This window comes from Cupressus sempervirens, chromosome 9, assembly GCF_028749045.1.
Source record: "Cupressus sempervirens isolate cs-2001-9-10 chromosome 9, ASM2874904v1, whole genome shotgun sequence".
Classification (NCBI taxonomy): Eukaryota; Viridiplantae; Streptophyta; class Pinopsida; order Cupressales; family Cupressaceae; genus Cupressus; species Cupressus sempervirens.
Genome location: NC_143126.1, coordinates 542,963,004 through 542,989,684, shown reverse-complemented (window position 1 = coordinate 542,989,684; position 26,681 = coordinate 542,963,004). Strand labels below are relative to the sequence as shown.

At 34.7% G+C, this 26,681-nt stretch overlaps 1 pseudogene; it reads left to right on the top strand.

Annotated features, from left to right (window-relative positions):
• LOC149539783 (carotenoid 9,10(9',10')-cleavage dioxygenase-like) overlaps positions 1–26,180 on the top strand; it is a 65,291-nt pseudogene extending 39,111 nt beyond the window's left edge.
• The last annotated feature ends 501 nt before the right edge of the window (positions 26,181–26,681 follow it).

Genomic DNA, 26,681 nt, shown 5'->3' with positions numbered 1-26,681 from the left:
CTTTCAGCTATACCATTTTGTGTGGAGTCCTTAGTGCACTCATTTTTCTCTTGATACCTTTCTCATTTCAAAATATGTTAAACTCATCTAAGATGAATTCACCACCTCTATTGGATCTCAAGCATTTCAGACTCTTTCCTATTTCTTTCTCAGCTCTAGCCAAAAACCACTTAAACATTTGAAATGAATTAGATTTTTCTTTAAGAAACATCACAGTCATAATTCTAGAAAGGTCATCAAAAAACAAAATGAAATATTTATCACCATAATAGCTTTGCACTCCAATAGGACCACATAAGTCAGTATGAGTCAACTCCAAAATATCATCAGAAGAATAGGTCTTTCTTTTGAAACTAGACTTTGTTATTTAACCCATTTGACATTATCTTCACATCAGTTTATCAGGTTTTCTTAATCTTGGTAACCCTCTAACTCTTTTCATCTTAATAATGTTTACCAAATTATCAAAGTTCACATGATATAGCCTCTTGTGAAATAACCAAACATCTTCAGATTGTGCAAATAGACAAGTATCTTCACATAGTTCTAGATAGAACAAGTTACTTCTAATTTGTTCTCCAATTCCAACTAATTCACCAATAGCAACATAGATCTTTTCCTTCTTGCTCTAGAAATCAACTCAGTAGCTTGAACTTATCAACTATGCCACAATCAACAAGTTATATTTCAATTATTAACCCAATATGTATTGTCACAAATGATCTTATCATTCAATGTTATTGATCCTTTACCTTGCACATAACATGGTGCATCATTAACAACGTAACACTACTTCCATTATCTATGTTCTCAAACTTACTTGTATCACCAATCATATCACATGATCAACCACTATCTATTATCCATCTATCATTCTTAATCACATGTGAAATCAATACCATTTTCTCATCTTCGTCAGAATCATCTTTCATTGCAACATAGACAACTTCTTCATCAGAACTATTGTTAGAACTATTGTTATAACCATCCTCTTCAATAATTCTTACCTCTATCCTTGTCATGCTTGACCTTTTCTTGGACGTTACTGCTTATCAGGATTTTGTGGTTATAGTATCTTTTTGATGATACATTCTTTCTATTTGTTGAACTTGGTGTTAATGTCTTGGGACATGTGTTATTTCAAAACATATTGCTATCTCAGATTTCTATGTTTGATTTCACTATTTTTACAATATTGCTGTGTAAACATTTTTAATAATTCTATTAGGAATTATGTTAGCAATTTTACTTCAGATTGTTAGGGTGTGTTTAATTTGCAAACATTGCTAGGTTATTCATTTGCCAATGTTAAAATCTATTATATGCAGAAAGAGTTTTCCTTGCTTAGGCATATTGTTATAAAACAGTTCGATCTGATTCAATAAATTAAAAGAATTATATTCTATTAAGATGTTATGTTACAGTTGTGTTAAATGATGATAAGTATTAAAAGATTCTCTTCTTTATATATATATATATATATATATATATATATATATATATATATATATATATATATATATATATATATATATATATATATATATATATATATATATATATATATATATATATATATATATATATATATTCTTTTGGTTATTTGATTAGGGTTTTAAAAATACCAATGGCTTCAATATGTTTTTGTGTTGTATTTTTGGAATGGGCTTAAAACCCGTGGCTATTACCTTTCATTAATGGATTTATGGCATATCAAATTGTTTAATTGGTATTTGGAAGGAGGTTTTATTAACTAAAAGCCCTAAGAGGTTTTGCATTGCTTTCGAAGCATATCTTTTAACGGGATATTTGCATTTTAACGTTGCCAAACTTATGGCGGTGGAAATGGAACTGCCATACCCACGGCTCTGTGGTGAACTTCAGTGCAATGAATTTGGCAGTTGCGTCTTAATGAGGTATTATGGCCTTATGGGTTTTGTTGATCTTTTCGTTGTTTGAGTGGGTTATCTTTTGAGATAGGGCTGGAAATATGGCCGCATTGCTTTGATCTTTAAGCATCTGTAGCCCTTGATGCTAGGAAATCAGCATTATGGAGGGTCTTGTGGAAAGAGATTTTGTGTTTATGAGACAGAGATTTGAGAAGTTGCTTACAGTCAGTTCATTTGATACATTGTTCAGGTTTTGTTGTTGGAAATTGTTTCCTCTGTTGCAAGCAAGTTCTTCAATCTCTATCTTGTGGAAGTGCGGTTTGGACTTGGGTTTTTGGGCTTTGGCTTCGAGCTTTATTGCAGAAGTGTTTTCCATCTTCATTACTCATGTAGGGGCAATTCCTTACCCTACTCTCTTTCTGTTTGTAATTTTATTATGTTATCGATTAGCATTTTGCAAATGGTTATTGATCTTATAATGTGAATTTACATTCAAAGATGGATATGTGCAGAGCAAGGCACTGTGTGCAATTCCCTGTAGATACCCACCTTTGGATGTGGAGTATGGGAATACTGTATTGGGTATGGTTATGAGTTTTATATTGGGGTTTTTCCCTAGTTATACTATTTTGTTCGTGTTAAACCCAGTCGGGGCCTCATTTTGAGACAGTTAGCTGTATGTGGTTTTGGCATTTTGGCTTTGTCAGGGCCGAGCTTAGATAGAACCCATATCTTGAGTTATTGGTATGTGTGGTTCGGCCACAATCATGTGCACATATTAGGTTGTAGTCTCACGACTGTTTGAGGGCACAGTTACTCTGTTTCATGAATTACCTAACTGGAACCGTTGTTTGAAAAGACGTGGAAAAACATAGTGAACTGTATGTGACTTCTGATGGTAATAACATTAGGATTAATGGCATAGGAGACAGTTTCAATATAATGGTGTTTGTTTGAGCTCGATTGTATGTAAAAGAGTTTATATAAGTATATGTTTTTGTGAATTGTTTGAGCTTTTATGTGGTATCATTGAGTTAAATCAGTAGGCATTATGTGTTTACAATTTCATATTATTGCATGGACTTAAGGTTTAAGCTGTAACATAGAATCACTTGTATGTTGTTTAAGGTATTGTCATTATTTATTCGGTTGTATGGGCTTGGAGGGATAAAACTCGAGTTTGACCTTCAAGATTATAAAATGGGTACTAAAAAGGTTAAAATGATTTTAGAGTTGTATAATGCCTAATAGCATAGTAAAGCTATCGACTATCATTATCATGGAAATGCAATGTGGTTCGAATTCGTATCATTGTTATAAAGTATTCATTTGATAATTAGAAATTTAGATCTTCTTGTCGGTTAATATCCAACATGACATTTCGTCAAATAGTTATATGGGAACTTGAATTTAAAGTATAAGTTTAATTGCGACAGCATAAACTTCTTTTTATGGTTGTGGAAATTGATTTGTTTTGGATGCTGTATTATCAATATCTATATGGTCGTCATGTGAACAGATGGTATGTATTTTATAGTATAAGGTTTATATAGCTTAATGACTTTTGGTTAATGGCATGCTGAAAGTTATATTGCACTTTTGTGAATCGTATTTTGGATATACAATAACATAGTAAAGGATCATTTGTTTTTTTTTTTTTTTTTAAAATACTATTGGTTGTATTTGGATTTGATTATATTTGATTTTGTTGCGAAGTATCTTTATAGTAAATATGGATTGTTTGGGATGTTATGTTGAAACAGAATTCTTTTTAATTTATCCAGATGTATTTCAGTTCATAAATGAAATGGATAGTTGTTTTGTGAAAGGCAGCTTTATGATATAAGTTTGTCAATTTAAACAAGAATATCATACGAGCATTATTTTATTATCTTGATCTTTTCAAAGGATAAGTTTAGTTTACTTTGACAGTAGGAGTAAGTAGTATAGTGTTACGACTGGTAATTATCATTAAATAGATGTAATAGTTTAGTTATAGTTACGAGAGCGTAATATTATAGTACTTATTTCTATTGTTAAAATAATCTAAGTTTACTTTTGAATTTAGCAGTAAAAGATGAGTTTGTTTTCAAAAGATGAAGAATGTAATAACTGATTTGTTATTCGCAATTGTGCATTCTTAGAATATCTGTTTGATGTGTATTTTAAGGATAACTGTAATGAACGTATATCGAGGTGGTTGAATATCAATTTATTCTATTCAATTGATTAATTTAGTGATAACCTTAAGAAAATAATTTGGGGTGGGTTAATTGCATATAAAATATAATTGGCCTTACCTATGACTTAAACCTATATGGTTGAGTACGGAGAAAAAGGCATATTTCTATTCTGTCAATGACAAGTGTAATAGAAATTATCGTTATGTGTTGACTATGGGCATACCATACACGGATGCAGAATCTTAGTGCCAGAACGATGACACCTTAGTATATATATGATTCATTTACGGGTTATTCTTAGTGCGAGTTTAATTTTGCATTGTTAAGTAAATGTTTACTTCTTGCATATTAATTTGAAACTGCACTATGTTAAAGTGGTTCAGATATCTGCATTATGGTTTATATATGTTTATTCTAACATGTATGCAGGTGGATTATGCTTTTTAAATCAGTGTGTATTGAGCCCCTTGTTGTGTTTTGTTGTGTTGTTGTATGTTTTCTAGGTGCTTCGAGATTGTTTAACAAGTAACCAAAGATGACTGTTGAAGTACTTTTGAAACAACATTTAGGGTTCCTATGTTAGACATAGGTGTTTAGAAATGATGTTGTATTACATTATTGTACTGAACTTGATTTGTATTAGCATCATTATGGAAACATATATGGATGATATTATATTTCTTATTGAGGTTTTCAGATTAAGAATGATTCAATCTATGTATTTGTACTTGTATTAAGATGATTTAATATAAAAGATTATTGCAAGTATGGTATTTGTTCTTTGTTTCTTATCTTTCAGTTTATGTTTAGTGTGGCATTACAATCCTCCTATTATCTTTTATCTATGTTGTCTCTATTATCTCTCCTTTCTTTGTACTTCAAATCTTTCCTTTGCTTTTCTCATCTCTGTCTAGACATCTAACAATAATATGACCAAGTTTTTTACATGTAAAACATATAATAGGAATCTTACCTTTTTATTTGCCTTTCCCTCTAGGAAGTCTTCTAGCCAATAATGCTTCAAGATCATCAAGGTCATCATTTGATCCATTGTCACTTTCTACGTATTTTCTCTTCTTGTTTTTCTTAGGTCCATCAAGAGTTAGTTGTTCTTTGAAAGTAGATTCAACACTAGCAAGGGAATAATTATCAAAATTTGATAATTCAAATGCGCTAAGTCTACCAATTAGACTATCCAAGGACAAATCATTCCTAGGTGTACATCTCAGTTCTTGAATTTTAGATACTCTAATTTCATAGATAGGAAGTAGAGTCCTCAATACCTTACTTATCACAATCTCATCAAATATGTCTCCTCTAGCTCCTTTGATAACATTTACCACTTCTTTGATTTGGCCACAATACTATACAACAATCTCACCTTCTTTCATTCTCATGTCATCAAACTTTCTACCTTTTCCCTTAATACATTTTTATCTCCTCCATGGATTTTTCCAATTTGTCCCACATTTTCTTAGTAGAAGTGCATTCCTTCACATCATCAAACTCTGCATAACTCAGGGCTGCTACAAGTCTAATCATCATCTAGTTGTGCTCCTACTTCTCTTTCATTTGTTAAACAGTTATAGGTCTAAGTTCCTCAATGTATTCATTTTCCAAGTAGTATGAAGTAGAATCTCCAATACCAGATAAGTGTAATCTAACTAGCCTTTTCCATGCTAGGAAGTTTTCCTTGTTTAGCTTAGGTATCTCTCTCTTGTACATCTTGATTTTTGGCTATAAGTCCTTCAAACTTTCCTTACAAGTACCAAAGCTCTGATACCAAGTGTTATAATGCTTTAGAATAAGTGAGAGAGTGGGGTGGGGGGGGGGGTGTGGTGAATTAGTTATCATTAGGTCCAAATGTACCAATTCAACTTTTACTAACTTCAAATAGATTAATTGATTTCATAAAATAACTCAGTCTCTATATAGCATATCATCAGCAATTTAACTTTTCATGCAATTTCTTAGCTCTCTATTTCCTATAGGTGACAACTTCTAGTAAAATAAACTACTATAAAAATATAGCATACATAACAATAAAATCCACACATGTAAATAACACTTTGACACTAGAATTTAACGTGGAAACCTAATTTGGGAAAAACCACCAAGTAACATGCTACCAATTTTTCACTCCTCTGAAGCAACTTTGGTTAAGAGCCAACCCTATTAAAGGTTATACAACACACTATTAAATGTGACCCCATTAAATTATTTAATCACCCTATTAGGAGTAGCCTTGTTAGAGGACTTTGGATCATTCCATTAGAATGTCACCTTGATTAAAGGATTTACAAAATGGTTGTTAGGTCAATCTTGATTAAAGGATTTTGACTGATACAATGGTTAGAATGCAACATTAGGTTTGATATTTAAAGTACAAATCACTTTGAAAATTTAGATATTCATTCGCTCATTTTCTGGTTCATTGACTAGCCTCCATTATCATCTCCATCACTGATCTTCTTGGTATCTCCTCAAGCAATCATTGTTCACAAAACTCTTCACACATCACCATTGTTGTTATGTTCTTCACAACTTCTCCTTAATATCATCAATCAACAACGAACCAACCTTAGAAAACATCCCTTATGCCTCCTTAAATAAGTAATTTTGATCTTTTTCCACTTAAACATCATTGTTGATCTCAGGGTTAGGTCAGATTCATTGAATCCTTCCATCATTTTGTTCTCCTTCTCCTTCCAGAAACTTCTAATCAATTTCTTACCTTTAATCACTTAACAAACTCTCCTCATGCATTAAATACATCAAATCACCAATCCTTATCTTCCACGTGCTTTGACTAATTCAAAATTTCAACTGTGTCAGCCTCGAATTCATTTCTTTATCAAACTATAAATTTTGTTGTCACTTAGAAATTAGTGTGTTCTTATGCTTAGTCATTAGTGTGTAGCTCAACATAGATTGTTATGTCTTGATCAACATTAATAGGATCATTCGGCTATTACTATTCTCGGTCGCTAGTAAAAAAATTTCATACATTTTCTTGGCAATAGTTAACACTCAACTCAAACTAATTTTTTTGGCTTCTACATAAATTCATTAATCTTCTACTTTAGCTCCTTCATTGACCGACCAATGTTGATACATAGTCAAGCTTATCCTTTTCACTTGTTTCAACTCTAAGCTTCTTCCATTTGTGTTCTCCACTTCATGTATTGATTGAACAACACAATATCTTGTTAGGTACTAACTTATCAAGTGCCCATTGTATTTTCACAATACCCAACTTCTCATCACTTATAAACACCACTAGCTTACCTTGCTATCTCTTATTTTCAAATCCTCTTCATCAATCAAATGATATGACACTCTACATTGTTAGTAAATGTCTCTCCAATAAGTTTGACATTATATCTTACCAATATGTTTGACACCAATGACAACATAATAATTGTTACAATTGTAGTTTCCAAAAGTATCATGATTTTGAGGGAGGATTACGATCATCTCATAAAATAGTGATCCGATTTTTGATAAATCTTAGAAATCTCATATTCTTATGATATGCACACTAGCAAATACACCTAGATGTCTATCAACAAGAATATCATATCCTAGAAAGATATGATTTATCTCATTTTTGGCACACTCTAAGACAATACTGAATGTACTTTATCAAATAACAACCTTGATCTTAGGGACAACAAAGTAGTCTCCATTATGACAAGTATCACAATCTTTGATACACTCTGGGACATCAACTTAATGTAGTCTATCATGATATTACTTATCATGATTTTTGACACATTTTGGGATAACAAGTTAATGTATTCTATCATGATAATAGATCAAGAACTCAAGAACAACAATTATAGTATCATGGTCTCCAACACATTCTAGGACAACAATCTTACTATAGTCTATAAGGATACATTCATTATCATGAACTCTAGAATATTCTAAGATAACAACTTAATGCAATCCATCAAGATAATTGTTCAAGTCATTATTAAGATCGTCATCTTACAATAGTGACCTCATAACACAAAAATTAAAGAAATATTGTCACCACTCATGATGTTTTCCAACAGAATCATGTAGAAACTCACATGATATCCATCATGAACCATGTCAAAGAGTGGGTACACCATAGCTGCTCCTAGAGGGTGGAACAAGGGCTTTCACCTTAAACTTATCTCTCATAGAGAAGAATGCATTACAAGGAATTTCACCTCAAAATTTTCTCCCTCTAAACAAAGATTTTGGGAAGCCAAATCCTCTTGTGGCTCCCTTAGAAACTCTCTTCATCGAATGATGCCTAAGATAATTTTTAGACTCGCCCTAAATCAGATATCAATGTTTTGACTTTTTGGTGACAAGTCATCACTTCCTCATGATGTACATAGGGGTAGGTCCATCAAAATCATACAATCATACACATATATTTTTAGACTCCCTCTTAATATCAATCTTTTGAGCTCATGCATTACCTTTGAAGAACTTTCAAACTCCCTCTTAATGGAAGAATACTCTACTCACATAATCGCAATCATCAAATATGTTTTTCTCAAAAAACTCATAGATCGAGTCCTACACTAATGCCTTGGCAGCATACCTAGTGCACCATTTTTCTCTTCTTGCAAGAGCATTCCTAGAGACCAAAGAATAGAACAAGAGTACATCAAGGCACATGAACCTTATTATTCATAAATATAAGCAAGAGACTATAATAAACAAGCAAGTTTAATACTCAAAGATAATAAATTCTTATTTGTACATCAACATCCTTGATATAAATTGCTCCAATGAAGGTCCATATCCATTGTAATGTCCCCATTTTAGCAGTTGACCAAGTGTGTGCACGTTAGCCTTGTTCTACATGGTCTCGAGGGCTAACGAAGGGTTTAATGGGATCTTGGAGTGTTTTGGCCTAGTCATTTCCAGTTTGGGCCAAAACGAAGTTGATTTACTTAGTTTCAGGCATACTTACTATTTTTAGTAAGTCGGCAGGACACAGTGCAGGTCAATTTTGGTGATTGGATTCGATACTCCTCGGTGAGAGCTTTTCGATGAGCTATCACTCGCATTATTCGGAGTCCGATTGCTAATACATTTTAATGCCTGAAGTTTTATTAAAGTAACGTCTAATTTAATTGTAAAATATTAAAGTGTTACTTTAATATTTATTTTATGGTGATGTGTACCCAAGGGAGACATAAGGGGTATTTTAATATATGTTTTATATTACACATCTTTTATCCCACATTGCCCATATGAGTTGAGGGGACCCGTGGGAATAGAATAAAAGGAAGCATTTGTGGCTTCATTAGACAGGTTGAATATGAGAAGAAATTGGTGTGTGAGTTGCAGCTTTGTTTTTGGCATTTGAGGACGTCTATCCTCTCTTGTAACATTCTAGACGTCATTCCCTTGGGGTTTGGCCTTTGGAATTCTTTCTTATTGGCTTCATTATCAGGCAGTTTAGTTGCATTTCCGACTACAGGCAGATTTGATATTTTGCTCATATCTTCTTCACTACTTGTCCGACACTTATGCCGCTTGGAGGGAATGGTATTATGAAGGTAGTGGACTGATTGGAGGACAAAGTATTGTAGCAGCAAGTTCGTAAGCATGGGCTAGAGTATTATGACAATATTGCTGAAGTAATTAGTGAGTTGATAAATCTGCTATGTATTTGATTTTATGAATTCTGAAAATAACAATTTATTAGCAGCAGTTCATTTCCACTTTGCATATCATTGTAGTTGCTTTCTTGTTTATGTTGTATCATACCAATTCCATGCACGAAACACAACAAACAATAAATGTTTGATTTCCAGAATTATAAGGGGTTTAAAACATTAAACGGAGAAATAAGAAGTTGAATGCAAACTGTTTGACATAATTCCTTTCAGCAATTTGGTTTAGTTTTTTGGGACATCCAGGGGTGCCCATTATAGTGGTATCAGAGCTATAAGTCTTGCCATCCTGTGGAGGTCTTATAGGGAATTTGGAACAGTCGGATAGAGGGAAAAAGTAAGTAAAAAAAAACACAGGCTAAGCATTTATGTTTGAGCATGCGATAGGGGTCTTATAATTTCCGCGATACCAGAGCAAGACAAAATAGGATTTCAGACTTGCAAAGCAAACAATCTAGTACATCCGTGCAGGGGGATATTGAATTCAACCATACAGACACAGAGGAGATATTCTGTGATCAGGACAATAATATGGGTGATCGAGATGACAGGAATACAGGATTAGGCGGAGGCAGAAATGCTGGTCCAGATCAAGGGGAGGTACTATTTCGACAGTTACTGGATACATTAGAGCAGGGGCAGCGTATGCAGCAGGAGCAAAATAGGCGAATGGACATGATGTTGCAGCTCATGGCTAGACAGATGGGTGTCAATATTAATCCAGGTGATGCCAAAAACAGAAACAATAACAACGAGGGAAACAATAACAACGGGGGAAACAATAACCATGAAGGCCAAGGCAACAACAATGGTCCTGAGAATAACATTAATGGTAATAATGGACACGGCAACAATGGGAATGAGGCTGATAACTTTAGACACGTTGCACGCCCAACACGGACTGTGAGCTCGAGACCTCTTCTACCCACTTTTCCACCCAGAGATCCGGTTCATCCAGTAAACGAACCGCAGATTACCGAGTTACAGGATCAGTTCAGGAGGGACTGGGAGGCTAGTGGACCAGAGTTTCAGGCGGATATTTCTCTTACAGATTATATGGACTTGAGGATGAGACACATGCCTAAAGCAGGAGGGAGGAATCAAAACTTTGAGCTGAGGAAGAAAGTTGGAAAACTTTCTTTACCTTATTATGATGCTTCAGGGAAGATGACTGCACGAGCTTGGGTGCAGAAGGTAGATACATACTTGCAGCTTAATCCTATGCCTGAGGAGGAGGCTATCAAGTTGCGGCTATGCACTTGGATGGCGTTGCACATGAATGGTGGCATCATGGCATGGTGACTTTGGGGCATAATCAGATTACATCTTATGAGGAATTCACCGAAACATTGATTGGGAGATTTGACACTAAGGATCCCGAGTTACATTTCAAGGAGCTAGCACAGTTAAAACAGTCAGGTTCTGTGGATGCTTACATTGCCGAGTTCCAGCGCTTGTCTGTACTTGTTACTGATATCTCTCCTAGGAGATTGGTGGTGTTATTTTGTGATGGTCTTGCTGATCCATTACGAGGTTGGGTGAAGGGACATGATCCACTCACGTTAGCTGAAGCAACTAAAAAGGCACGAGATTTAGCCCCTTCGGTATACAAAGGAAAAAACCATTCAACAGATTCTTCCTACCGCAAGGACAAAGACAAAAAATCATTTCAGAAAGAGTATAGCAAACCCAAAGAAGGATCAAAAGGACTAGACAATGAAACCTTGAATGAACTTTGAAAGAAGAAGCTGTGCTTCCATTGTAGAGAGCCTTGGGACTTATCTCATAAATGTTCTCTCAAGGCTAAGGCAAATCAAATGGAGTATTTTTCAGCAGAAGAGTCAGAGTCAGAAGGGGAGGATCAGCACTCCGATTTAGATGAGGGTAACACTATAGAGGAGAGCAACATTCCTAAGGATGATAGATCGTTGGCACGCTTGACAGGGGCCCAAAAGGAAATCACATTTAAGGTCAGGGGTACTATCCAGGGGCAGAAAGTGATATCTCTTATTGACACTGGGGCTACACATAACTTCATAGATGCACAGTTGGTAGCCAGGAGAGGGTTACAGACAGAGGAGCATGATGGGTTTAGAGTCATGGTGGCTAACGGTGATAAGTTATTATGCACTCGGAAGATATCTAATCTTCGCATCAGGTTTGGAGATGGCTACGAGTTGGAAGATGAGTTCTATGTTGTGGACATGGGAGATTATGATGTCATCCTCGACATGACATGGATGGCTTCACTAGTTGAGTTCACACTCAATCTAGCAAAATTGGAGATGAGATTCCAGCATGAGGGGAGAACTGTGGTACTTAGAGGGCTTTCAGATGGAGGTTGCAGAATAGTGTCCTTGAGGAGAATGCAGAGACTTTTTCGTCATGATGACATAGAGTGGGTGGCAGAGTGCCACATTATGCCAACTTCACCAGAGCCACAAGAAAAGAGTCATCCACTAGATGTCCAGAAGATACTTGATAGACACGCTAAAGTATTTAGCGATATTCCTCATGGGGTTCCTCCTGACAGAGGGATGGAACATGTTATTGAGCTCGAGGAGGGAGCCAAACCAGTTATGATTACTCCCTATCGTCATCCTAAGAAACACAAGGATGAGATAGAGAAGGCAATTAAGGATTTGTTGGAGATGGGGCATATCAGGCCCAGTAAGAGCCCTTTTGCTTCAGCAGTAGTATTGGTAAAGAAGAAGGATGGGACAATGCGCATGTGCATCGATTACAGGGCACTGAATAAGAAAACAATTAAAAACAGGTATCCCATTCCTAGGATTGATGAGCTGATTGATGAGTTGCATGGGGCATGCTTCTTCACCAAAATTGATTTGCGATCCGGATACCATCAGATCAGGATGAGAGCAAAGGACATTGAGAAAACAGCCTTCCGATGTCACTATGGCCACTTTGAGTTCATGGTTATGCCATTTGGTCTAACCAATGCACCTGCTACATTTCAAAGTTGTATGAACCAGGTATTCAGGAAGCAACTGAGGAGATTTGTCTTGATATTCTTTGATGACATCTTGGTCTTCAGTAAGACCTAGGAGGAGCACTTACATCATCTGGAGGAGGTGTTATCTATTCTGGAGAGAGAGTCATTGTATGCCAAGGAATCTAAATGTGAGTTTGGCATGACTGAGCTCCTTTACCTGGGGCATATCATTAGTGCAGATGGCGTTCGGGTTGATCCCGAAAAGATTAGAGCTATTGTAGAGTGGCCTACTCCCACAAACCTTACACAGCTTAAGGGATTCTTTGGTTTATGTGGTTTTTATAGAAGGTTTGTTAAGGGATTCTCACAGATTGCTACACCCTTGACAGCTCTTACCAGGAAAGGAGCCTTCGTGTGGACAGGGGCAGCACAGAGGTGTTTTGAGCATTTCAAGCAGGTAATGTCTTCATGTCCAGTTCTAGCTCTACCGGATTTCACAAAGCCTTTTGAGCTTCATTGTGATGCATCAGGTGATGGGATTGGAGCAGTATTGATGCAGGAGAAGCATCCCATTGCATTCGAGAGTAGGAAGCTCCGAGGAGTTGAGAAAAGTTATTTTGTCTATGACCGGGAGATGTTGGCCATAATGCATGCATTGGCCAAATTTCGATCATATTTGGTAGGTGGACGTTTTGTGATCAAGACTGATCACAACAGTATTAAATACTTCATGAGCCAGCGTGATCTTAATGACCGGCAATAAAAATGGGTGACTAAATTGCAGGCTTATGACTTTGACATAGAGTTTGTCAAAGGTAAGAAAAATGTGGTGGCTGATGCCTTATCTCGGAGACCTCACTTATGTGCTCTGGCAGAGATTTCAGGAGATTGGAGAGATCGGATTATAGCAGAGTATGTCGGAGATGCTTGGGCTTCTGGATTGATTTCAGGTACCATACAGGATGATCGCTATGAGGTGATAGATGGATTGATCAGAGTTCAGGACAAGGTTTATTTGATTCCGTCATCACATTTGAGAGAGGCGATATTGAAGGCATTTCATGATGCACCCACAGCAGGACATCTGGGGGTCTTCAAGACCTACAGGCAGATCCGAGAGCGGTTTTCATGGAAAGGGCTCAAGGATGATGTTCAGAGGTATGTCAGGGAGTGTATGGTTTGTCAACAGAATAAGGGAGAACACACATTTCCTGCAGGTTTATTACAGCCCTTGCCCATTCCTGATAGGAAATGGGAAAGTATTTCGATGGACTTCATCACTGGTTTACCCCGAGTGCAAGGAAGGGATTGCATCTATGTGGTGGTGGACCGCTTGACGAAGTTTGCTCACTTCTTTGCTATTCCGTCCACTTACACAGCAGCACAGGTGGCAGATCTTTTCTTTAAAGAGATATTCAGGTTACATGGGCTACCTAGATTCATTGTCAGCGACCGGGATAGTAAGTTTATGAGTGTTTTTTGGCAAGAGTTGTTTAGGTTGTGTGGTACAGATCTTACACCTAGCACTAGTTATCATCCGCAAACAGATGGGCAAATAGAGATTGTGAATAAATGGGCGGAAGGATATTTGAGGAACTATGTAACTACACAACAAAAGGCTTGGATCAGATGGTTGCATATGGGAGAGTATTGTTATAACACCACTTATCATATGTCCATCAAGATGACTCCTTTCATGGCACTCTATGGTTATGAAGCACCTAGCTTCATGGATTTAGTTTTGGGGGACAGTAGAGTGCCCAAAGCCAAAAACTTATTGCAGGATAGTCAGGACATCCTGAAAGTACTCAAAGAGAATATACAACAGGCCCAGAATCAACAAAAATTGTATGCTGATCAGCACCGAATAGAGCGTAGCTTCGAGGTAGGGGATATGGTTTACTTGAGGCTACAACCATATAGATAGTCATCGCTCAAGAAGAGCGGAGCTGAAAAGTTGAAACCTAGATTTTATGGTCCCTACAGGGTGATTCGCAAAGTGGGCAAAGTCGCCTATGAGCTTGAGCTTCCAGAGGGCAATCGAGTGCACAATGTGTTTCATGTGTCTAGGCTTAAGAAAGCCATTGGTCAGAGTGTAGTGCCTTCTGCAGATTTACCCCCTTTGGATGAGGAGGGGAAGCTTGTGTTAGTACCTGAGGCTATTGTGGATACCAGAGAGAGGAAGCTTAGAAACAGGATAGTGAAGGAGTATTTGGTCAAATGGAAAGACCTGCCAGAGGAAGATTCTACATGGGAGAGTGAGCAGGTTATTCAGCAGGCTGGACTGAGGTTGCTTGAGGACAAGCAATTTCAAGGGGGACGGACTGTAATGTCCCCATTTTAGCAGTTGATCAAGTGTGTGCGCGTTAGCCTTGTTCTACATGGTCCCGAGGGCTAACAAAGGGTTTAATGGGATCTTGGAGTGTTTTGGCCTAGTCATTTCTAGTTTGGGCCAAAACGAAGTTGATTTACTTAGTTTCAGGCATACTTACTATTTTTAGTAAGTCGGCAGGACACAGTGCAGGTCAATTTTGGTGATTGGATTCGATACTCCTCGGTGAGAGCTTTCCGATGAGCTATCACTCGCATTATTCAGAGTCCGATTGCTAATACATTTTAATGCCTGAAGTTTTATTAAAGTAACGTCTAATTTAATTGTAAAATATTAAAGTGTTACTTTAATATTTATTTTATGGTGATGTGTACCCAAGGGAGACATAAGGGGTATTTTAATATATGTTTTATATTACACATCTTTTATCCCACATTGCCCATATGAGTTGAGGGGACCCGTGGGAATAGAATAAAAGGAAGCATTTGTGGTTTCATTAGACAGGTTGAATATGAGAAGAAATTGGTGTGTGAGTTGCAGCTTTGTTTTTGGCATTTGAGGACGTCTATCCTCTCTTGTAACATTCTAGACGTCATTCCCTTGGGGTTTGGCCTTTGGAATTCTTTCTTATTGGCTTCATTATCAGGCAGTTTAGTTGCATTTCCGGCTACAGGCAGATTTGATATTTTGCTCATATCTTCTTCACTACTTGTCCGACGCTTATGCCGCTTGGAGGGAATGGTATTATGAAGGTAGTGGACTGATTGGAGGACAAAGTATTGTAGCAGCAAGTTCGTAAGCATGGGCTGGAGTATTATGACAATATTGCTGAAGTAATTAGTGAGTTGATAAATCTGCTATGTATTTGATTTTATGAATTCTGAAAATAACATTTTATTAGCAGCAGTTCATTTCCACTTTGCATATCATTGTAGTTGCTTTCTTGTTTATGTTGTATCATACCAATTCCATGCACGAAACACAACAAACAATAAATGTTTGATTTCCAGAATTATAAGGGGCTTAAAACATTAAACGGAGAAATAAGAAGTTGAATGCAAACTGTTTGATATAATTCCTTTCAGCAATTTGGTTTAGTTTTTTGGGACATCCAGGGGTGCCCATTACATCCATCAAATCAAAAAATTCCTCCAATGAGGAATGAAACATTTCTTAAGGTAATTATTCACCCACCCACAATGTAGAATTCCCACATACTTCATTATTATAGAGTTTTCAACTAATTTGAATCATTGAATGGTCTAGTTCAATAGCTTTGAAAAGAACATCACTTCCACTTGTAGACGAATATCCATGATTGTATTACTATTTAGTGCTCTCAGGATGATCCTTGTGTTCCTACTCTAGTTATATACCCATATTAATCTTTCCCAATCACCTTAAAGATTTAAGCATCCTCCTCAAACTTCTTTAATCTTTTTATTTTTGATCAATTTAGCAATTTCTTTCTAGATTTTGATCTCCATATATGTCTAGAATATGCGCAAACAACAAATTGAATGATGAGACATATTGACTTTGTTTCAAAATCAACACCCACTTAAGGAAATAATGATGGCTAATGTATTTTGGCTGTAGAATACCCTTGAATAGTCCTCTACATTATAGCTAGCAGTAATTTCTAGGACAAGCTTCCATCTAGAAATCTCCTATGTGATTTGGGCTTGTGCCTTTAATTCCTCAAAAATAGTTAAATATTTCCTCATAAATAAGTAAAATATTATCTTCTTGTTTATTTACTTGTTGTGTCTCTTGATCATATTGTAAATTAACAATAATATCTTATTCTTTAAGAAAGAAGTGCTATCTCTCTTTACACTACAAGGAACATCTATAAACTCAACCAGTTCAAACCCATATTTCTACTTAGAATTATCCTAGTAAAGAATCATTGTCATGACATCACTAGTTCCAATGAAGAAATTGACTTTGACATCCTCGTATCATATCTTACTTCTCAAAATAAATACAAGACTTTGATTCACACATAAACTATCAAACTAACTCAAATAACTTTGACCGCATTTAGTTACAATTGTCTCCCAACTGCATAACCAACTAAACCACATGACAAGAGGCAACAATTAAATGAGGCATAAGAAAAGACACCATTTTCTAGAAAACCTTAACTATTGTTATGACTCAACTACATCATCAAGCCGCCAAGCCTCTCTGTCAAATGAAAAATATAAACACCAACATGTTTCTTGATTTGTCTAATAGGTGGGAGATTGATAAATATATTATTTCTTAAAAATCATACACATACTTCTTATGTGGACACAAATTTTTAACACACACACACACACACACACACACACACACACTCCACAATTATCCAAAGCATGGCAACCTTAAATGATTTTGATTTCCTTATTAACTTGTTACTTTCATTTTATAATTATTATTGAATGAGGATTCAACCCTTTTCTTATCTTCCACCCCTCATGTGTATAATTTCTCTTTCTACATTCTTATCACTCTTTTGTTAATTCCTTGCCTCCATTAATTTGTGCGTGTGCTTTGGTCAAGGTCTTAAGATGACTCGGAGTGTTGTTCTAGAGCATCCTCTAATTCTTAATCTGACATGGAAATATTTATAGCTTTTATTTGCAAATGATTAAGTGTGTTATCTTTTATGACATCCTGCTTCCCAATTAATTAATTCCTTGGCTTTCCACAATGCCATGCTCTCTTATAATAACTATTCTTTGATGTATGGTGATCTTTCACTCCATCCAAATATATATGGTTCTCAAGAAATAATTTTATATTTATTTATTTATTTATCTCATGCCGAGAAAAAAGTTTAAATCACATCTTAAGTAAGTTACTAATCATTAATATCATTTTGATGTTATTAATAGTATTAATTCTACTTAGTTTATTGATTATTGACATATTGAGGTTATTATTTCTTTTGCAACTTTCTATTTATTAGATCATCTTTTGGGGGTAACATCATTCCTTAACCAAAGTGTAGGAGAAATGTTTACCAAGATAATGACTCCCTTCACATGGTTCACAATTAATTTTTCAAACTTGCAGATTTCCCAAATATTGTGTATTCTCTGTCCCAAGGCAATTCATGGGCTCTTATAATTTTGGATGGCCATCGTATAGTTGAGAATGATTATTAAAATGTTTCTCTCCCTACTTTGGTTTCCCAAAGAAATTTGTGGTGATGCAAACATTTAAGAATAACATCAAAATACTCTATCTTCCATACTCTTAGTATATATGAGAATGCTTGATATGCCACTTCATAAAATATATATGCAAGAAATATAAGTGAAGGCCTGACGATCATTTTTCTAATTCATTTGTGCCTCGAATTTGTACCCACTACTGCCTACACACAAAAAACTAGGTTTTGTAAAATATATTTGATTCACTAAAGAGAAGACTTCATTCTTCAATACCCATGGCAATAATAATCCACATGGTAGATCTAGAACTATCTATAATAGACTGCACGAATCGTAGGCCAAAAATGAATGATCCAATGCAAAAAATATCAAGTTCCATTTGAGTCATGGAATATGTTATTTTCTTTATTCATTCGATGCCCAACGTAAGTTAACATTCAAGATATAGGATAACCAACCACAATTCACCATAGACTCTAATTTATGGTAATTCCAGACTCAATATTAAATCATCAAACAATGGTAATGTTTTTGAATATATGAAAGTCTCTATGTAATTAGCCATCTGTGATTATTATCTTCATCAAATTTCATTATTAGTCCCTGCCTTATTAAAAGGTGGAGAATTATTGTTTTCTTTTACTTCCAAATTAATTCTAATGAAAAAATTACAAAGTTACAAGCTAATGTTTTGGTGCATATATTTTTTAAATCAATTATACCAATCAAATTTCTGATTTCAGATTGGTCAGTGACCAATTTCTTAGGTATTTATTAATTTTTTTCAACTGAGAAATAAACAAGTGATAAGGATGAATTTAATAACATTTACGCCTATTTATGCAGTCCACCCTTTTTAACAGAGACAAATTGGAAAACATAAAGAAATATTCGATGTTGGCTAACAAACTATTTGTAACGTCATCGATAAATCTTTTTTTAAATTAGCTTATCAGAAATTGTAGGACATTGGTATTTATAAGCGTGCATTTACTAGTTTAGAGATGTCTTGGCTAAATAAAGTATTTTATTTTTTTCTTTAGTTTAATCATAAATTAATAGAGTATAAATTTTAGTTTTTTACAATATATGTTTACTAATTATTTTAGAATTATACATTCCAAGACATCTCTAAACTAAAATTCGCGCTTATATAGAAGTTTAATGTATAATTCTAAAATAATTAGTAAGCGTATATTGTAAAAAACTACAATTTATACTTTGTTAATTTATTATTAAACTAAAGAAAAAAATAAAATACTTTATTTAGCCAAGACATCTCTAAACTAGTAAATGCGCGCTTGTAAATACCAATGTCCTACAATTTCTGATAGGCATATATATATATATATATATATATATATATATATATATATATATATATTATGCTACAAAATTAAGATTTTGACAATTCAAAGTGTAACATAATTCAAAATTTAATAAAATATAAATACATTATCATATTTTAATAACTAAAATTTAAAGTTAGAATAATTTTTTAAAAATTAAATTAAATTTTAAGATTTGTAATATGTTATGTTTTCTTGAGAAAAAATCTCCCAAGTCTGACAACTTTGCACGATATACTTAAATCAATTTAATTTTTTTAAATATTTATTATATTAGTTAATAATTTGCATAAATACACATGATATACTTAAATCAGTTTAATTTTTTCAATATTTATTATATTAGTTAATAACTTGCATAAATATATTGTAAATATTTCAATTTAGTGTCTTAACTGAATAGTAAATTTCTTGTTATATCTATTAGAATCTTAATATTGACATTATGTTATTAACAATATGATTTTATAAATATAATATTTACCATCTATTTATACATCTGTGGAGACTTCAATACACAAATCTAAAATATATTTTACACAAAGGTAAGGACTCGAGCTCCTCAAGAGCCCTTGTTGAATAAGGATTCAATCCTTTTCTTATCTGCCACCCCTCACATGTATATATTTCATTTTCCACATTCTTATCACTCTTTCCTTAATTTATCACCTCCATTAATCTATTTGTGTGGTTTGGTCAAGGTCTTAAGATGAGTTGGAGTGTTGTTCTACATCATCTTCTTCTAGTTCATTATTCTCATATGGAAATATTTTAAGCTTTTATTTGAAAATGATTGTGTAATAAATTTTTATTGGATAGCAGATTGTCCTTTTCTTGAAACTGGTCTTAGCCTCAACTCTTTACCCAAAACTAAAGAAACAAACTAATACCAATAGATTGGGTCTAGCTAGGGGCTCTATGAAAGACCCCTGAGGTTTAAGCATACAATTCCTCTCTACAAATATTTGCAATGAATTTGGTCTTAAAACTAATTTAAAGGCATGCTCTTAACTTGAGAGCAATAGAGGAAGGACCAATAACCTATAACTATAGAATACATAGGTAGATTTTAGGATTATCTCTAAACTACTATCTACTTCTACATGCGTTTAAACTAGTTAATGTAGATACAATGAAAACTGGAATGCTTCCCAACCTAAATGGATCATAGTCCATGTGAAACCCACCATGAGTGACTTCCCAACTAGTTCACATTGCAATCCTCAAAACAAACTAACAGGCCTGGTGCAGTGTCCACCCATAGTTTGTTTTTCCATTATATTTACCAAACTCTTTTATGCCTATTTTATGCATGTGTTAGTTTTGAGGATATTGTATTTATAATTATGACATTATTTCATGACATGGATTACATGTATATCAATAAAGAATTACTTAGTTGATTATATTTTACATGTTGATTGATGATTATGGTTACTAACACATTAATGATGTTTTATTGGTTCTTAGTTAGTAAATGTGGTTGCTTTCATGATGATATCAAATGATCAGTATTTTATATTCACAATGACGAGTTTCCATTTTTGAATATGTGATGATTTGTACTCAAGATTTATTATAATACTTACCCCATACTTGTATGTGTATGGTGTAAGTGTTTATTTTACTTTTTTGTCTAGCGTGTTTAATGTGGTTAAGGGAGGGAGTCATAGTTACGTACTAGTTGGGATCTACACGATGCACCACTCCCTACCATTGTTTGTTTAGCTTAGACATATATGTATACACACATGCTCATCTTTTATATAGATTATAGGTACCACACATCGACTTTCCTGAATTGCTAGGATGAGTGTGCCCTATCACAATAACTCAATGGTTAGAATGGGGAGATAATATTCAAGTCTGATCCCAGCCATAGTCTAAATACTTGTCTTGGAAGGAGGACTCGTAATTGACTTTCCACTCTTTTTAAACCCATGAGTTTATCTTTGTCTGTTTTGTTTGGTTTTGAGTTTTGGTCTGTTTTGGTAATGTTGCTTTTATGTGGATTTTGCTATATAATTTATTTGGTAAATGGTTTAATTATAATATTTGGGTTAATCATATAATATTTAGAATTATTAAATAATTATTGATGAAAATGATAATAATAAAGTATGAGAATATTTAATTGATTAAAAAACTAATTAAATATGTGCTTTAATTTAAAAGTCTTAATTTAGGGTTAAAGAGAAATTAGAATATAATGATATTTAATTAATTATAAATTAATTAAATACGTACTCCAGTTTAAAAGATTTATTTTAAAATTCTAATTTGAGAAGTTGGAATTATAATAGTAAAAAATTATATTATAAAATTAACTATTGTACATATTATAATTCAATATTATATTTTAATTTTAAAAGTTCTTTAAGTGTGCATGAAATGATTAAATAGTAAAAAATTATTTTAACAAGAGTCTTTTTGCATGTTTAAAAACTAGATTTAAATATTGATGAAAATGATAATAATTACAATTGCAATTATAATATTGATGAATGAAATCTATACTATAATTGCATGTGTAACTGTTGTGTTTGTGTAAATTGCTTCCACATTGTTACTTTGATATTGTATAAACTTTATAAATAAAAATAAACTTTGTAACATATTAGGTTTATTTCTTTTGGGTTCCCAACCAGGACATTACACATGGCTCGGCAAAAAGGTGACAATGAAATAATTAAAGTGACAATTAGTCATAAGAACTACTTACCCCATTAAGCTATCAAGAATTAGAAAATTCTCAATCATTTCATCAATCAACCCTCTCTACAACTTTGAGTCTCACTCAGTAGTCCCAATTACTAGGGGAAGATTGCACAGAAAAATGTAGATGTTCATTCAAATGAGTTTACATTTATAGGCCCTTTGTTACTTGGCCATTATAACTTTAATCAATACAAAATGGAGTAGATTAGATAGAATCTATCCTAAGAATAGAAAAAGACTAGGAAATGAACTATCAATTACAACTTCAATGAGCGGAAGAGGTAAGATTTTTCTATTTTAAGACATGATGATTAACTGACTAGCAAGCTGGCACTTTGTTTCTGAATTAACCTGCTCATCAGTTCAGACCTTGCCTTCGATTTTTAGCTTGAGTCCTTCCCCATTCTGGTGATTCTTTTGCATCTTATTGGTAATACTCATCTACATGTTTTTCTTCTTTTGGAACTCCTGTAGAATTCTTAAGTGAGCAAAAGTATCATTCCAACATACTTTGCCAGAAAAACTTACGAACATACAGTCAAACAACTGCATTCACTGCCATGGGAGCACTATATCTGGATTTCTCCTAAACTAAAATTCTTGCTTCTAGAAGTGCCTAAGAATAGTGACATTTTTGCTTCATAATGTTTCCTAGAAAACATTCAGCATATCCTCACTTACAAAAAAATATTTTGAGCATGGAGACCTAGGTAGGATGGGAGCCCTTACTTAGCCAGTGAAACAACTACATTCCCACCAATGGAAGTGATCCTCCAACTGAAACCATTACATTCAATAATTTTCCATGATTATGGACTTAGAAATACCATCTTCCCATCTTAAGTTCATCATCAAATCCATCCTTGCAGTGGTATTTCATGATTATAGTGTCAGTGACGCAAAACTCTCCAATCTCTGAGACTGCACATTTCCTTTGTTATTAGATCATTGGACTTTTCATGATATTCTGAAGTTCTTCTAATATTTTCTTTTATGGCACAAACTTATTCTCATATCTTCCCACAATGAATTATGTTTCTTAAGTATCATAGCAGAGCACTTTAAATAAGTTTTTGAGACACACCAAGTGCTTTATAAATGTTTTCTTTTGGGGAGAAGCATTTTGGATCTCTTTCCACCTCTTAACTTCATGTTGTGCTTTGGAGAAGCTGCAAAAATAATTCTTGAAGGAATATTTACCACAAACTATGCAAATGTTGGCTAAGTCCAAGAGGTTAATCTCTGAAGCACTTTAGTTCTTCATGAAGTTCGAGAACCAAGAACCTGGCCATCACACTTGCCTTAGTTTGGGCTCCAAAAAGAATTGTTCATCACTAATTTACCTCCACTTTTCTGGATTGACCACTAAGATTCAACTTTAGAGTTCATTGAGCAAGAACCTTTTCCTTTTTTATCTCTCAAATGGATTGTTGACCATAGATTGACTTTTGATCAATGAACGTGATCATCTAAGGTAATAATTTTGCATTATGAAATCAACAATTCTCATTATCCCACAAATGTTAATTGGTTCTCATCTTCAATAGCAAAGGAACAAGAGCCATTAGATCTTGATGATCTTTAACTTCCCTCTAAGTGCTCTGTGGTGTTGTAGGATATGTGGCATCTTCTAAATGGACTTTGAATTTCCCATGTAATCACTTTGATTTAATTAGTACCTTTGATTTGTAGATGGATCAACGAATAGGATCAAAAGTTATATGGGCCTGTGCAACTCCTTATTAAACAAGATCGATGACTCCCATGTTCACTTGATGATTAACGCTCAATCATTTATGATTGCGGGTATGTAGGGGCTGTTATATCATGTTTGAATTTTAACTCAGAACTCCCTTTGCTCCAGAGAAGAAAATAAAGACTTCATCTTGAGGGACAAAGGGAAGTTGTAGAGTGTTCTTCCTACATCCATAGTTTTGCTAAACATCTGATCTATCCATCCCACTTCTTTTCCCAAAATTTCTCGAAATCCATTGCGCTTTACTTCTATAGTTCAAATGGATGAGTTTCTCCATGCAACCTACCCAAAATATGTGGATCTTTCCTCTACCAAAACTTGAGGTCCCAGATTACATGAAGTAGTTGTAGAGTCATTCCTCCAACTTAGAAGAATTCTATGTGGAGAATTTACTTTAGGGAAATTACATTTCTCTAAATTTCCAACTGAAAGATATCCATGGCCTTGAAATTCTTTGAATTTCCTTATACAAGTGCACTTCTAACTTGGTGAAGTTTTGTCTCCTTCAAGTTGATATATAGATGATTCTCAAGGATTTTTTTCTCATCAGGGTAGCAACGGGTCACATCCCACCATTCTTAATATCACCTAAAGAATTGATTTCTCACATGGTAGGTGTCATGTCCCCAATTTTTGGTGACAGTTCGATTTAATTAATTTAATTAATGGTTGTCATGTCCCCAATTTTTGGTGACAGTTCGATTTAATTAATTTAATTAATGGTTGTCCAAGGACGACTAATTAGTTATTTTAATTAAATAAATAAATATTAAAAGATGACCTTGTATTTAATAAAGTGACTTGGAGTATTTAATAAAGTCACTTGAGGGATAAGATCAAAAAGGTTCTAGAAGTCTCTGGAGAGGATGGAGGGAAAAGAATAAATAGGCACCCCAAGGCTCCATTCGAATAATGCAGTTGATAATCTCTCTTGTTTTCAGATTGTGATTCAATCACAGGTGCATTGTGGAACCTAGGGTTTTCGCAATTGTCACAGTTGGCCATTGAGAACGATAACTCTCAATCGGTACGCAATTTTGAGGGTGTGAAATATCATCTGAATTATTGCAGATTGGAGGTGACATTCAGTCATTTCATCAGGGTAGAATCTGTGGCTTAAGGCCAACTTCATGGTTTTTGCATCACTATTCATTTAAGGATCAACAAGGATAGGGTTAGTCGACATTTCACGAATTATTGCAGGATATTGTTTGACATCAAATTTAAGGATTCAGTTTAATAGAGACCGTTAGCAATTAAAAAATTGCATGAAGGAAGAGAACCAGGTTTGTAAGAACTTTCTTCATATCAGAGCCAAGGCAACGGCTAAGTCGCAGAAGGGGAACCAAGGTTTACATGAAACAAATCCCAAGCCAATTAGTAGCCGCAGAGACTCGGAATCATTTGTGGAAATTGTAGAAGCAGTTTGAAGTATATGTTTCGTGGAATGCATCAGCTCAGGGAGTCGGATGGAAGGGTTTAGCGTGGCCAGATTTTATTAGCTCTAGGGCCCGGTCGGAGGAATTTCATTGCAGATATTCTATATTATGACCGAGCAATATTCCTTTCTATTTCTCTATTGTAACTGAACAGTATTTCTGTTTACCTCTAGTAGTACTCATAATGAAGGCAGTTGTTGGAGATATCAAGTCTTGAGGCACTGCAGTGGTGCCTTTGAGTCGGTACAAGAGGTAATGAATGAAGATAAACGGTGTAATGGAGCGTAATATAATGCTGTCAGAATTCCATTGAGTATAGCGATCCAGCTTCGGAACCAGACTCCGCGCCTCCGACCTGCACATTATTTGCAATATAAAGTCTTGAGCTCTCACCATAGATTTTCTAACTGAACTGCTCAGCTTTTGCCAAATTGGAAGTCGTTCATTTTACCTGTAAATCAGTAAGTGGCAGAAAATCTTCTTCCATCTTTACTGCAAGTGACACGCAGGCAACACATAATAGCGGCACCCAAAGGAGATTGATTCAGTACCGCCTGGGCCACCCGATACCGGATCAGTTTCGCATTGAGCAGGGAGATATTTGGTCCGACATTAATCCTTTGCAATCCGCCGGTTTGGCATCTCCATTGGACGCACTTGACAATCACCATTTTGGAGAACGGTTTCAGATCGAAACCCGACCAGGATTCTCTCACCATTAGCCGTCGGATCACCATGAACATGGAAGACGCTGAATGTTGACCATAAGAACCAGTAACGACATAAGTAAGGGGACAGTCTGGTCTCGAGCTAGTGGACCATTGGGTGATGACTCTGAATCAAATCCTGTTATCCGATTACCAGGTTCTTCATTGCTCAGTTGTAATTCTTTTAGACTTTGTTATTCTTCAATTTGATTGTTAAAAAAAAACAAGGGTGTTATATCTCTTGGAAATTCGTCATTCATAAGGGTTAGCTTTGTCTCATGTATTTGATGAGTAACTACTCTCTAGTATTGTTACTTTAGTGTCTTATTAGTAAGGTTCACTCAATGGTATCCAAGTTTGACTGCAAACTGCTTGACAAAATGTTGGAATCCTGAAGCAATAAGTTTATTCTGAAGTATAAAGAGTTTTTTTGGTGCTGGAGTAAGCAATAACCTGTCAGGGTTATTTCAGTGGTATCAGAGCACGATTGCTAATTGTTTGACGAAATGTCAAACC